At 37.4% G+C, this 12601-nt stretch overlaps 1 protein-coding gene across 2 annotated transcripts in view; it reads left to right on the top strand.

The window, feature by feature from the left end:
- Positions 1 to 472: 472 nt before the first annotated feature.
- The window catches only part of NRIP1 (nuclear receptor interacting protein 1), a 66300-nt gene continuing 54171 nt past the window's right edge, over positions 473 to 12601 (top strand). Inside the window, exon 1 of one of the 2 annotated variants that reach the window (XM_081951473.1) lies at positions 473 to 993. The gene's annotated coding sequence lies outside the window, so the exon portion shown is untranslated. Of the gene's footprint in view, positions 994 to 1086; positions 1266 to 12601 lie in introns of those variants that run through there. The other variant, XM_081951474.1, reaches the window with a different exon arrangement.

The following is a 12601-nucleotide window of genomic DNA, read 5'->3' as shown; positions in this document are numbered from 1 at the left end:
TCAGTTCACTGTGACCCAACATGAAATCATTCATCTGAGGAAATTATTTGAACTTCCCTAATTACCTTCACCTGAAAAGTCTAAAGCAGTTCATGTTAAATTGCACTTCTGTTAACACACACACACACACAAAAACACACACGCCTTGGTTTGCCATGCCTGTTTGTTGACTGTATATTCAAATCAACTTTGAAATCAACTTTATTTGCAAGCCTCGTAGCCTTCCATGAGACGGTGCCAAATAGTCAGCTGTGATCTGTGTCAACATACAACCGCCCCCTCCCTTTCTCCATCAGATTTTCCTAGCTGGTGGTGGGAAAGAAAAAGGTTAAACCAGCGAAACTTGGCCAAACGAATGAATGGCAAGAGAGCGAGAGCGAGCGAGAGAGCGAGAGCGAGAGCGAGAGAGAGAGAGAGAGAGAGAGAGAGCGAAATGGAGGGAGGGACTGACAGGCTGGAAAGAAGGGAGGGGAGGGAGGGAAGATCGTAGGCTGCGGGTGAGGCTTTGAAAGTCAGCCTCGCAGGCATTGCAGCAGAGCCCCGAATCAGGGAGAAAGGAGGGAGGACGTTTACACACAGAGACGCAGATACCCTGTGGAGAGGGTGAGGGCAGCTTCCTGAAAGGGCATTGTGCAGTTGCGCGAGTGCAGATATGCTTCTGTGCGCTTTCGTATCGGCGTCGGAGGCGGTGGCTTCATGAGTTGCTTGGTAGAGCGGCGGCCGCTTTCTCTTCCTCTTCCCTTCCATTAAGCCGCCACTCGTCGGAGCTCCCCACGCTAGAATTAACTGCCTTGAGTTCGCGTCCGCTTGTCACGGGTGGCCTTTGGAGCAAGGGAAGGTGCGCGCGGGCGCGCGCGCTCAGAGCCCTCTGACGGGCTGCGGACAGGCGGGCCGGCGCTCGCTCCAGACAGGGCTGCTGCCGCTGCTTCCCGAGGACGGCAATGGTAGTCGCGGAAACGGCCGGCGGGAACGCCACGAACCTCATTTTGGGAGGTAAGCGCGAGGGCCCCGGTTGGCTTTTCGCCGGAGGAGGGGTACGGGAGGGCGGGGAGAAGAGGGCGAGGACGACGAGGAAGAAAATGGAAATGGCCGCGGCTGAGGTTAGGGACTCCGGGGGTAGAGCGAGCTGGAGAGGCGCCGCTTTGGCACCCTGACAAGAACCGGGATCAGGGAGAGACTCAAACGGACGGATGGGGCACAGGCGCTGGAGGAAGAACGGGGAACGGGGTACTTCGGATCTCTCAGGATTATTTCCGGTGGAACCGGTCAGTTTCTCCCCCCCCTCTCGCTTTTCCTCCCACCCCTCCCCCGCCACAGGGGCTAAATAAATAAAGTTTGGAGGCGAATTAGGAAAACAGAGCGAGCAAAGTTTGTGCTCCCTGATGTATGGGGCGGCTTTTTAAAATTCTTTTCCCCTTTCGCATCCCCCATACTTTCCCCTCAAGCTTTCTCTGAATTAGGGAGCCCACAAAGTCTTGTGCGCAGTAGCTGCAGTTCCACCAGCTGCTCCTCTGCGGATTTAGAGCCGAGGCAAACCTTGGCAAGCAAATCCTGAAGGCTCAGCCCTCTTCTTCCCACTCCCTTCCTTGCTCCAGAGCCTCCTTGTACAGCTCGGAAGCTCCCGTTTCTTCTTTAATTTGCATGCACAGCCAGGCCATGCCTCTTTTCTGCCTGTGCTCACCTCTTGTTATTTATTCACTTCCTTTCCATTGGCAAACAGGGAGATATACACGCATGCATGCATGCATGCATACACGCACACAGATGTTAAGATTTTTGTTCCCAGTCCAACCTTATCTTCAATAACAGATATTTCCGAATCGCTTCGTTCAATAATGTGTTCCCACTTTCTTTATTCCATATCTTGTTGCACCATTTATCTCTAGTGATGATTTTCTTGGCTAAGGCTGCTTCAGAAATAACAGGGAGAAAATGGTAAAATCTCTATAGGTTTTTTGGATTGTACTTACTGAATTTAATGACAAACAGTTGTGATTGGAAGATCACTGGCAGGGGTGTTAAGAAACTTTCTAAAAGTATAAAGTCTATAATGACTTGACAACACTGTCAAACCTTAACACATTCTGTATTAGTTATAAAGTTGTGACATTATTAAAAATGGAAGTGCAATATATGGATAATTAATGTATATTCTTTTGGTCAACTATTTTTCTAAATACGTAGTTTATTTGCCAAACCAATTATTTCTGCAATACCGAAAGGCATATTTTTGGGTACAAAGCAGATGTGGTGTCATGCATAATATAATCCACAAAGTTCATTTGGAACATAGGACAATTCAACTTTTAATTTCAGCTTGATTTTAGAGGTGAAGGTTGCTCTTTACTCTCTGGAATAAAGCCTGTTATGAAAGAAAAGATGAATGAATCTGTATTTAACTTTTAATGGATTATAGCTCGGTGTGACATATGTCACATTCTCAGTAGACTAGTTAAGCATGTGTGATCTGAATAAGCAATATGCTTAATAACACAGAAGTATTTTATGTTTCCAAGTGTTCTGCTTTTGCTTTCTGTTTGTCCCTGGTATTTTTTAATCTTTCTTTTTAAAAAGTTTTTGGCTCATTTTAATTCTTCAAGGAATTCAGGAAGGAATTTCTTTTTATATAAAAAAAACCCTAAAGCATTGGTTTAAGACAGACGATAATGAAAATATTGGTAGAGTAGTGGCTATTTTAACCATTGTAAAACAAATGCAATGTTTAGCTGAAATATTTACATTATAGAAGTCCCTAAATTCAAAGTAAGGTATAGACAATTATTTGTGTTTGAGAAAATATGCTTTGGTTTTTAAGTAAATTCCCAGGCACAGACTGATCATATAGATATACACAAATACATTACTAATAAAGGTGTGGCACTGAGAATGTAACTTATTAATGGAATGTGTTCAAAGAGCTGCACTTACTCAGTAAATTCCAGATTCTTTCAGTTGCTTGTATTTGCTCAATACTTAACAGTTATAGGATTTAGCATGATTAATTTGGGCAAAAGTCTTGTGCTACTGTTGGCCCCTATTTTTGGGCATACTTTAAATTTTTCTTCATAATTGGAATAGGATTAAAGTACCTACAATACCATCTTTATTATAACAATGGCGGTAGCACTTAGACTTATATACCACTCCACAGTGCATTACAGCATTCTTTGAGCAGTGCACAATGTCATTATATAACTTTACTAAACCAGGATTACTAATTTCTCTTCCTTTCTCCTTTTTTGGGGGGGAGGGTGGAGGTAAAAGTAAAAGATAGATCTGGTCACAAGGCTGCCTTTCCATTTCTTTATCAGATTTACATGGCATTATTTACCATTGTGTGGATGCTTTTTCACAAATTATCAATATTTATAAGTTCTTAAAATTTCATTTCTATTAAATAACCCCAAATTATAATTTTCAGAAAAAAGTGCCAATCATTTTCAAACTACAGAGTTTAGTGTAGGATGGCACTGTAATCAACAGGAGATATTGAAATGTGAATTTGCTTGTTGAAATATCAAGGTTTTTATTCATATTGTTTTCCTAGTCATTTACACATTATTGTAAATTTTTGTGTGTGCTTGGACTCCTACAAATTCCTAAAAGGCCTATGAATTCTTAAAAAAAAAAAAGCCCATGTCAAGTCAAGCTTGATTCTTGTGGCTAACCAACACGTCCAAGTTGTCTTGGAAACAATACATAGATCTATAAAAGGCTTATTGCTTTCTTCTAGGAGGTCTTTTTTATTCAATTTCCCAATCTTCTCTACAGTCCTCAGATCACTTGGTGATCTCCCATCCAAGGATTAATTTGGTCTTTTCCTCATTATTCTGATCTTAAAAAATAAGATCACCAAGAAGTGTTAGAGTCTACCACCAATGGTGGTATGGATTTTAAAACTGAATAATAATTAAAAGAAATGTTTTTTCTCAAGTTGCTTTTTTACAACTATATAATACCTGCCACAAAAAATGAAACATTATTTTAAAAGTGGGATGCTTAAAGGTTGATTTGGATATGTTGATGCTGGATAAGGATTCTTCTTGTCTTTGTTTCTAGTGAAAACTTAATTTCAATATCTGACTGAAATGCATACTGCATAATTCTTTTGATTTTCTATTTAAACTTTCTGTTAAATAATATGATTACTCTGTAGATTTTTAAAAATATAGATGAAATATGCATGTAGTGAAAATTAACAATTAATATAGATCACTTCCAGTAAGGATGGTGGTGGGGAGTGAAAGTACTTCCTCTGATTAAACTCTTAGGAAAATCCATTTAAATTACATTAATTTTAAAATTAATAATTACATTGGTATGAAATTTGCTATTGGTGCCAGTGTGAGATTTCCTTCCAAAAGTAATACCAGCTTCAGTAGATTTTCTTCAGAACTGTGGAGAAAAAATGGAGAAAGAAGTTAGATTGTCGATATAGATATATAGATATAAATACAGATATAGATGTGCCAAACTTGTAAATTATTGCCTTTATCAACTGACACAATGTGCTGTTTAAAATCTACCAGTTAAATGCCAAAAAAAATCGTACAAAATCTAGTTGGCTTTCAGGTTAGTGATCTCTTTTATCACTTCTCTGCTTCCAAAAGTGGCATTTAAAACATTGATCAACAAAATGATTGATGCATTTGCAGCAGATGTGGAAAATACAAAAACTACTTGATTTTATATAAAATTTCCTTGTATCTTGTTTGTGAATATGACAGTACTGTTAATATTATGTTCCAATACAACAGGTTTTAAATCATCTAAGAATGCCAAGATATAAAAATCTAACTGCTATAGAAGTTACATAAAATTATGAAGGTCTGAAAGATGCTGTATAGTCTTGGGTGGAGATCCCGCTTCCAGTGAATCAGGGTTGATACAAATAATTTATGGTCTGTGCTACTGCTGCTTTGTTAATTGCCACCAAAATAGACTTTGGCCATTTTAGAAAATCTGTTTCCAGGTTATAGAGATCAGTACTAAGTCTTAAGAAAAAGTTAGTGCCTTGGAATATTTTTAGAATGTCAGTAACAATGTATTACAATGCATAAGAAAAAAAAAGTTATTAGACACAACGTTAATATTTACCACATGGAATAATATTGTAGGCTTTCTACTATATTGATAAAGAGCCAGTTCATAAGAAGAGAACAAATACATATCAATACACAAGTATACATTCAGAATGAAATGTCTTTCCATTGTAACAAAGTATTCATTATCTATCGTAACATTGTATGCTTTTGTTGCTTTCTTTTTCCTTTCCCCTCATTTGTTCTGTTTCCTTTTTATGTTTTATATAAACATAATAAACAGTTCTATGTAGCCCCACTCCGAAATACAAAGAAACTTCAGTATGCAATTGCTGATCAACGTCCATGATTCCCCCAGTAGTAAATGTAACAAGACTTCTTTAAACCCACAAAATTTAACAATTATTGCTTATAATCTGTTGGGTATCTCATGTTCTAAAAGGAAAAAAAAAGAAAACAATATTCAGCATTACGAAACAAATAATGATCTCAGATTCTCTTCAGTGTATATTTATCTGACATGTTGTATACTGTAACCCTATACAGGTAGTCCTCGTCTTACAACAGTTCACTTAGTGACCATTTGAAGTTACAACAGCACTGAAAAAAGTGACTTATGACCATTTTTTACATTTATGACTGTTACAGCATCCCCATGGTCATGGGATTTACATTTGGATGCTTGACAACTGATTCAGATTTTTGATGGTTGCAATGTCCTAAGATAATATGATCAACTTTTGCAACCTTCTGACAAGAAAAGTCATTGGGGAAACCAGATTCAATTAACAGTTAATTTAACAACTGCAGGGATCAACTTAACAAACATAGCAAGAAAAGTCGTAAAATTGGACAATTTTAGTTAATGAATTTCTCACTTAGCAACACAAACTTTGGGCTCAATTGTGTTCATAAGTTGAGGACTACCTGTACAGTGCTTAGTTTTCTAGATGTAAACTATATTGAATTCAGTAGGACTTAGATTTTGGATAGAACTGGTATTGCTTCAGAAAATTATTTATGCAATTAAGTGATTTAGACAAGTAATTGCTTCTCAGACGTACAGAATTATTGCATAAGTTACTCATGTCCTGCAGGAAAACATTTTGAAAGTAAGAGGTCCTCCTTTCCCTTCCCCCCTCCTCTTCCACCACCATCTCCACCTCCTTCATAAATAATAAGAAGGGAATCAGAAATGTATCTGATTATTAAAATATAGCAAATACGGCCTAGTAAAAATAGTAAAAAAATATATATCACTGACTTTTTTATTGCTTGTGTCTTTGTTGTAAATATATCTGTTCTATAAATTGAACCAATAGTGTTTTTTTTTTTTGACAAAAATTTTTATTGGTTTTTCAACATTTATAGGGAAAAGGGTAAATGGACAGGTATACAAATTATGACAGTTGCAAAGTGTGACAGGCGCCCCTCTCTCCATACTCATAGTATACATTTATATATAATGCATTGGTATATAATTGATTACAATCAGCATATTAGTTCTGTTACTAAATTCAATCAGATTAAACATTACAATATAAAATCCAGATATAATTCCATTATCACTTTCGGTCAGTTTATAATAATATGATTTTCTTGTTTATTTTTGTGATCTGAGTCTTCTTGCTATTGCCCCATCTCCCTCCACTGGCAGAGCTCTGGCCCCTCCCGTGTCCTGCGTGTCCGCTGTAGTGTCTCGTGTTTTTTCTAGGAGTGTTCTATTTTTTTCCATAAAGGCCTGCGCCTCTATGGGTGAATTGATTCTAATTCTTGTCTCCTCCCAGAATATCAGCATACGTTCAGGCATCAACCATCTAAACCACACCCCTTTCTGATATAATTTATTCGCTAATTGCGAATAATTTTTCCTTTTTTCTCTAATCTTCTTAGGGATCTGCTTCAGAATGGTTATCTCCATATCATGGTATGTCAATGCTTGCCCCCTTTGTACACCCAGAATTTCATCTCTTGTGCTTTTTCTAAGAAATTTAATGTGAACCTCCCTGGGTACATTGTGAGTTCTAGCATAAGCTGAGTTCACTCTATAAACCAGGTCTATTTCCCACCCCATCTGTTGTTTTTCTTTATGTGTGTAGTCAGCCAGGATGTTTATCATGATGTCCCTTATGTTTTCCCCATCTTCTTCTATAACATTTTGAAATCTAAGGTAATAGGACATTCTCTCAAATTCTATTTTCATCTGTTGGATGTCAAGATCTTTGTTCCCTTTCTGCACAGCTTCTACCCCCCCCTCACCTCCTCCACCCCCCCTTCCACAAGATTCAGTCTTTGTGAGTTCTTATATATTTGGGCTTGATTTTCTTTAATTTCATCTTTCATTTCCCTTAGCTGTTTCTTGATTTCCTCCTGGCCCTGTAAAATTTGTTGAAGCATTTGTTGAAAGTCCATCTCTGTAGTCTTATGTTGCATCAGTTCTGTTATCTTTGACTGTGTGGCTGGACTGGATGTTGCGGATGTTGGAGCAGAAGTGGCAAAGCCAGGTTTTCCAGGAGGAGGTCTTTTGGATGCCATCCTTTATAACGTTAGAAGTTCAGTCCATATATAAGATAAACAGTTAGAAAAGAAGGGTAGCCAGGTGAGTCCAGGAGCAGAAGAACCAGGCAGAAGAGAATCTCTCCAATAAGTCTGGCAATAGATAGAAAATTTCCCCTAGAAGGTTTAAAAAATACCAATCCACAAGAGATTCCTCTGGGAGACACGGAGACAAAGACCGGAAGCCTGAATTTTAAAGGTGGAGTCAGGTTTCAGAGTTCATAAAGACAACGGAAGTGTGCCATCTTGCCCTGCCAGTTTTGGGCACAGAGGCATAACAAAGTTTTAAAAAGTTCCAAAAGTCCTCAAATCATTGTAATATGTAGGATTAAATTAAAAAGAAAATCATCTCAGCCTAAGTGAGGCTTCATTCGTTGGCTCTCCCCCCTCCTCCTTCCCCGGGGGCTGAGAGCAAAATTGTTCCTCGCCGCTTGTCCAAGGGGGGGGGGAACCGCCCTCCCTCCAGCCGCACCTCCAAAATGCTCCGAAAGTTTAAAGTTTTAAAAGGCTGAGTAAATCTTCATGCAAAATAAGGGATGAAGAGAGAAGCAACCTCACCGCACCGCAGCTGCTTCCTTCAATTGTTGCATTCTCCAGTCGGCTTGTAGCGAGGCGCGAGGCGTAGGAACGCGAAGCGCCCTCTGAGCTTGCTCCCCGGTGCCTTGGGCGCGCGAAAGACCTCCCGCCGGCCGCCTCCGCTGCAGGAGTCCTCCGCGATGCCGCCCCTCCGGCAGGACCCCTCTGCGGGGTGTCCTGTGCCCCCCAAGGAGTGGGGAAGCCCACCAGGGAGCCGGAGCGGGCAAAAAGCTGCCCGCCGCCGCCGCCGGAACCGGAACCCATCAATAGTTTTATTTTTTCATAGCAAAGTTTAAAAAGAATTTAACAAATGAATAAATGAATGAATGAATTTATAGCGGATTCAAATGAAAGGATTATTTTTAGAGAAATACATTTCTGACTTTTGGACAGAAAAATGTAGCCTTGTGTCCTCTTCACTTGCCACAACTGCAATTTTTATTTGCAAGACCCTTAGTCTGGATAGGATTAAATTTCTTTTTCTAGTGATTATAAAGATCATACTTTCATATATACTAGTTGATTGTTACTATGTACTAGTACAGATGTAATAACATTTTATTTTTTATTTATTCAGTTTCTATAGCCATCCATATTAATCAATGATTTTGGATGGATTATAATTAAAAAAATATTACAATTGAAACAATAAAACATTTTTATTATTCTACTGTGAAATATAGTGGGCAGAAAGTATCTTAGAACCTGTTTTTGTTTTCATCAATCTCCAAGAATGATTTGTTGTAAGCATTATACTATAATATATTATATTATCTAATGAAAGGAGGTATTTCCAGAAAAATGTTCCAGAAACATCTTTGGATAATGTTTTTCTTATGTATTTATTTATTGTATTTTTAGATTGTTGAATCAAAACACTTGTAATGCATCAATCAAAAAACATAGTTAAAATATCCATGCTAAGTTTAAATAAATTAAAAACCACAATTTACTATTCAAAATGATACAAACTGAAAATATTTTAATTTTAATAATAATAAAAATGGAAAGTAAATAAAATAAATTTGTAACACTACTTTGATGTACTAGTTAAGGTGCTGGTCCAGAAACAAGAAGATTGTGAGTTCTAGGACTTCTTTAGACATGAAAGCCATCTGGCTGATTTTGGACTAGTCACTCTTATCCCAACTCAACTCATAGGTTATTGTTGTTGGGAAAAGAGGAGACAGGTATGTTAGCTCTCTCACACACACACGCGTACACACACACACACATGCGTACACACACACACACACACGTCAGGATCAAAATATAATAAAAAACAAACATCAAATAACACAAATAAATTTTAGTAAATTTAATTCTGGTGATTAGAAACTATTCTACTTATTCTCTTTGTAAGAATTCTATCTTTGGTAATTTTAGAACAAAATGAAGGTTGCAAGCCTTAAATGTGAGACACTATTTCATTATTAGAGAGTAGCAACAGAAAAACAGTGAGTCCTGGCTTCCATTCAGTAGGCATTCCTAAATTCAACCATACTGAAACATTTTTTTCTCACTGAATGGAATTTATCACTTATCCCTTGCTGATTTTCACACAAAGATTGGCTATTTGTAAACAAGGAGAAAAACCAAGTTTTAGACAAAATATACATAGAAAGGTAAAGATTTTCTCCTGACCAGTCATGTCTGACTCTAGGGGCTGTGCTCATCTCTGCTTCTTAGCATAGGGAGCCCAGCATTGTCTGAAGACACTTCTATAGTCATGTCGCTGGCATGACTATACGCCAAAATGCATAGAATGCTGTTACCCTCCCACTGAAGTGGTACCTATTTATCCACTTGCATTTGCATACTATTGAACTATTAGGTTGGCAGGAGCTGGGTCAAGTAATGAGAACTCACCACTTCATGTGAGACCATGCTTGGATCTTGAACCGGGGCTGAAGCTTTCCAGTTGACAAACAAAGCGTCTTTAACAGCTGAGCAATCATGCCCCCTAAAATATATATATATTTCAAATTAAAAATCAAGTTATTTATTTATGCACTAATTATTTTCAACTGAATCCAATAAAATTGGATACTAATTCCATTTGATATATTGAAATTGAAAACAGAATCAAATTATATGAAAAAATGTTGATGCCATTGGCATGTACATTAAAATTGAAAATGCTATCTTTTTTGAGGGGAAGAAACCCCATATAACAGCTATATCAAGAGTTTATTAAATCTTTATTTTTCATATCGTCAATTATATAGTTCATAAAAAACTAAAGATGCTGATTATTGCACATGTACATAGCTATTGCATCATGTCATCTTGTGAGAAAGATGTTATACATGTGACTGCTTACAATTATGCAGTTGTTTATACTATTATTTATATTGTTGGTAATATAAGGGTTATTTTGAGAATTTATTTTATTTAGTGTATTGCATGTTTTAGGAAAATAATTATTTTGGGGCTGCCACAAAAATGAGGGAATCAACCTATTTTCCAAAGCACCAGAAGGCAAGACAGAATACAATGGTTGGAAACTAATTGAGAAACTTTGTAACAGTAAGAATAATTAACCAGTGAAACAGCTTCCTTTCAGAAGTTGTGGGTGCTTCATCACTGGAGCCTTTTATAAAGAGACTGGACAACTAATTATCTGAAATCGTATAGGAGGTTGAACTAGAAAACCTCCAAAGTCCCTTCAAACTCAATTATTATGTATTCTGAAAATTGGAATATAAATAGAAGGAATAGATAAATACAATAAGTTGAATTTCATTCCAGTAGATTTATAAAACCAGTTTCTCCAATAGAAGATTTCTGGTAAACTTTTATGATGCAGTGTGTAAAATAATTATTTTTATTTTCTAAATGCAGTGAATCTTTGATTCAATAGACTATTTGGAGCAAGAAGGATGACTGTTATTCACAAATGTCTGATACTATATTGCCAAAAGTATTCGCTCACCCATCCACATAATCAGACTCAGTTGTGAGCAAATACTTTTGGCAATATAGTGTATATTAGCGAGTGTTTCACCATGGCAATATAATTTTGCTCCATTGCATTAATCATAGAGTGGGCATAGAGGTGCGATGATAGCATATGTTTATTAATATTTTTTTAAAAAAATGAAATTTCACTTTACATATTTATAGTTATGAATATAAAACATCAGAACCTAAATTTCTCAATTGATATTTGAAAAACCTATATTATAATCTTAAAATCCCCCTAAACCTGCATATAATTATTTCATTATTTCATTTCCACACAATTTAAATTCCATCATTCTGCAATGAGGAAGATTATTCACAAGTGGAAAATGTTCAAGACAGTTGCCAATCTTCCCAGGAGTAAATGTTCCAGCAAATTCACCTCAAGGTCAGACCATGCAATGCTCAGAGAAATTGCAAAAAAAAAATCCAGACGGTACATCTCACATGCTACAGGCCTCAGCATGTTAAATGTTAAAGTCCGTGACAATAGCATTAGAAAAGACTGAACAAGTATGGTTTCTTTAGAAGGGTTAACATGAGAAAGGCTCTTCTCTTTAAAAAGAACATGACAGCACAGGTTAGGTTTGCGAAGGTTGCATTTTAGCAAATCAAAGACTTCTGGAACACTGATCTTTGGATAGACAAGACCAAAGTGGAAATATTTGGCCATAAGGCATAGGGCCACATTTGGTGAAAACCAAATTCAGCATATCAGCATAAACATCAAGCATGGGGGTGGAGGAGGGATGATTTGGGCTTGTTTTCCAGCAACGGGACCTGGGCACCTTGCAGTCATTGAGTCAACCTGAACTCCTCTATATACCAAAGTATTCTGTAGTCAAATATGAGGCCATCTGTCCACAGCTAAAATTTGGCCTACTTTGGGTGATGTGAGTGGACAATGATCCTGAGCATACCAGCACATTTATAACAGAATGGCTGAAAAAGAAAAGAATCATGGTGTTGCAATGGTCCAATCAGTCCAGATCTCAGTCTGACTGAAAGGCTGTGCAGGACCTCAATAGAGCTGTGAACAGAAGCAATCTTGTAAAGAAGAGAGTGCCAAAATCCCTTTGCAAGAGAAACTAAGAAACCAATAGAAGTCATACTTAAAACAGTTACTTCAAGACGTCGTTGCTAAAAGTGGTTCTAAAAGCTACTGAATCATAAGGTGTGCTTATGTGTGTGGCTTTTCTATTTTGCCTTTCTTTTTGTAAAATAAATGATGGCATGATGTAATATGTCATGTGTTGTTGTTCATCTATGTATTCATCTGCTTTTAAGAACTGCTAAGAACCAGATAATTTTTTACTACACCCTGATACATAAAAACCATAGAGCTCAAAGAGAGTGTACTTTTTTTCCACATGACTATATATGCCACCCATTTCACTGTTGAAACTACTCTTGGTGGCATACAAAATGAACATAGGAAGATATTCATGCTAGCAAGGTTTAAT

This window comes from Natrix helvetica (genome assembly GCF_964273705.1).
Source record: "Natrix helvetica genome assembly, chromosome: 4".
Classification (NCBI taxonomy): domain Eukaryota; kingdom Metazoa; phylum Chordata; class Lepidosauria; order Squamata; family Natricidae; genus Natrix; species Natrix helvetica.
This window is presented reverse-complemented; position numbering and strand designations above follow the sequence as displayed.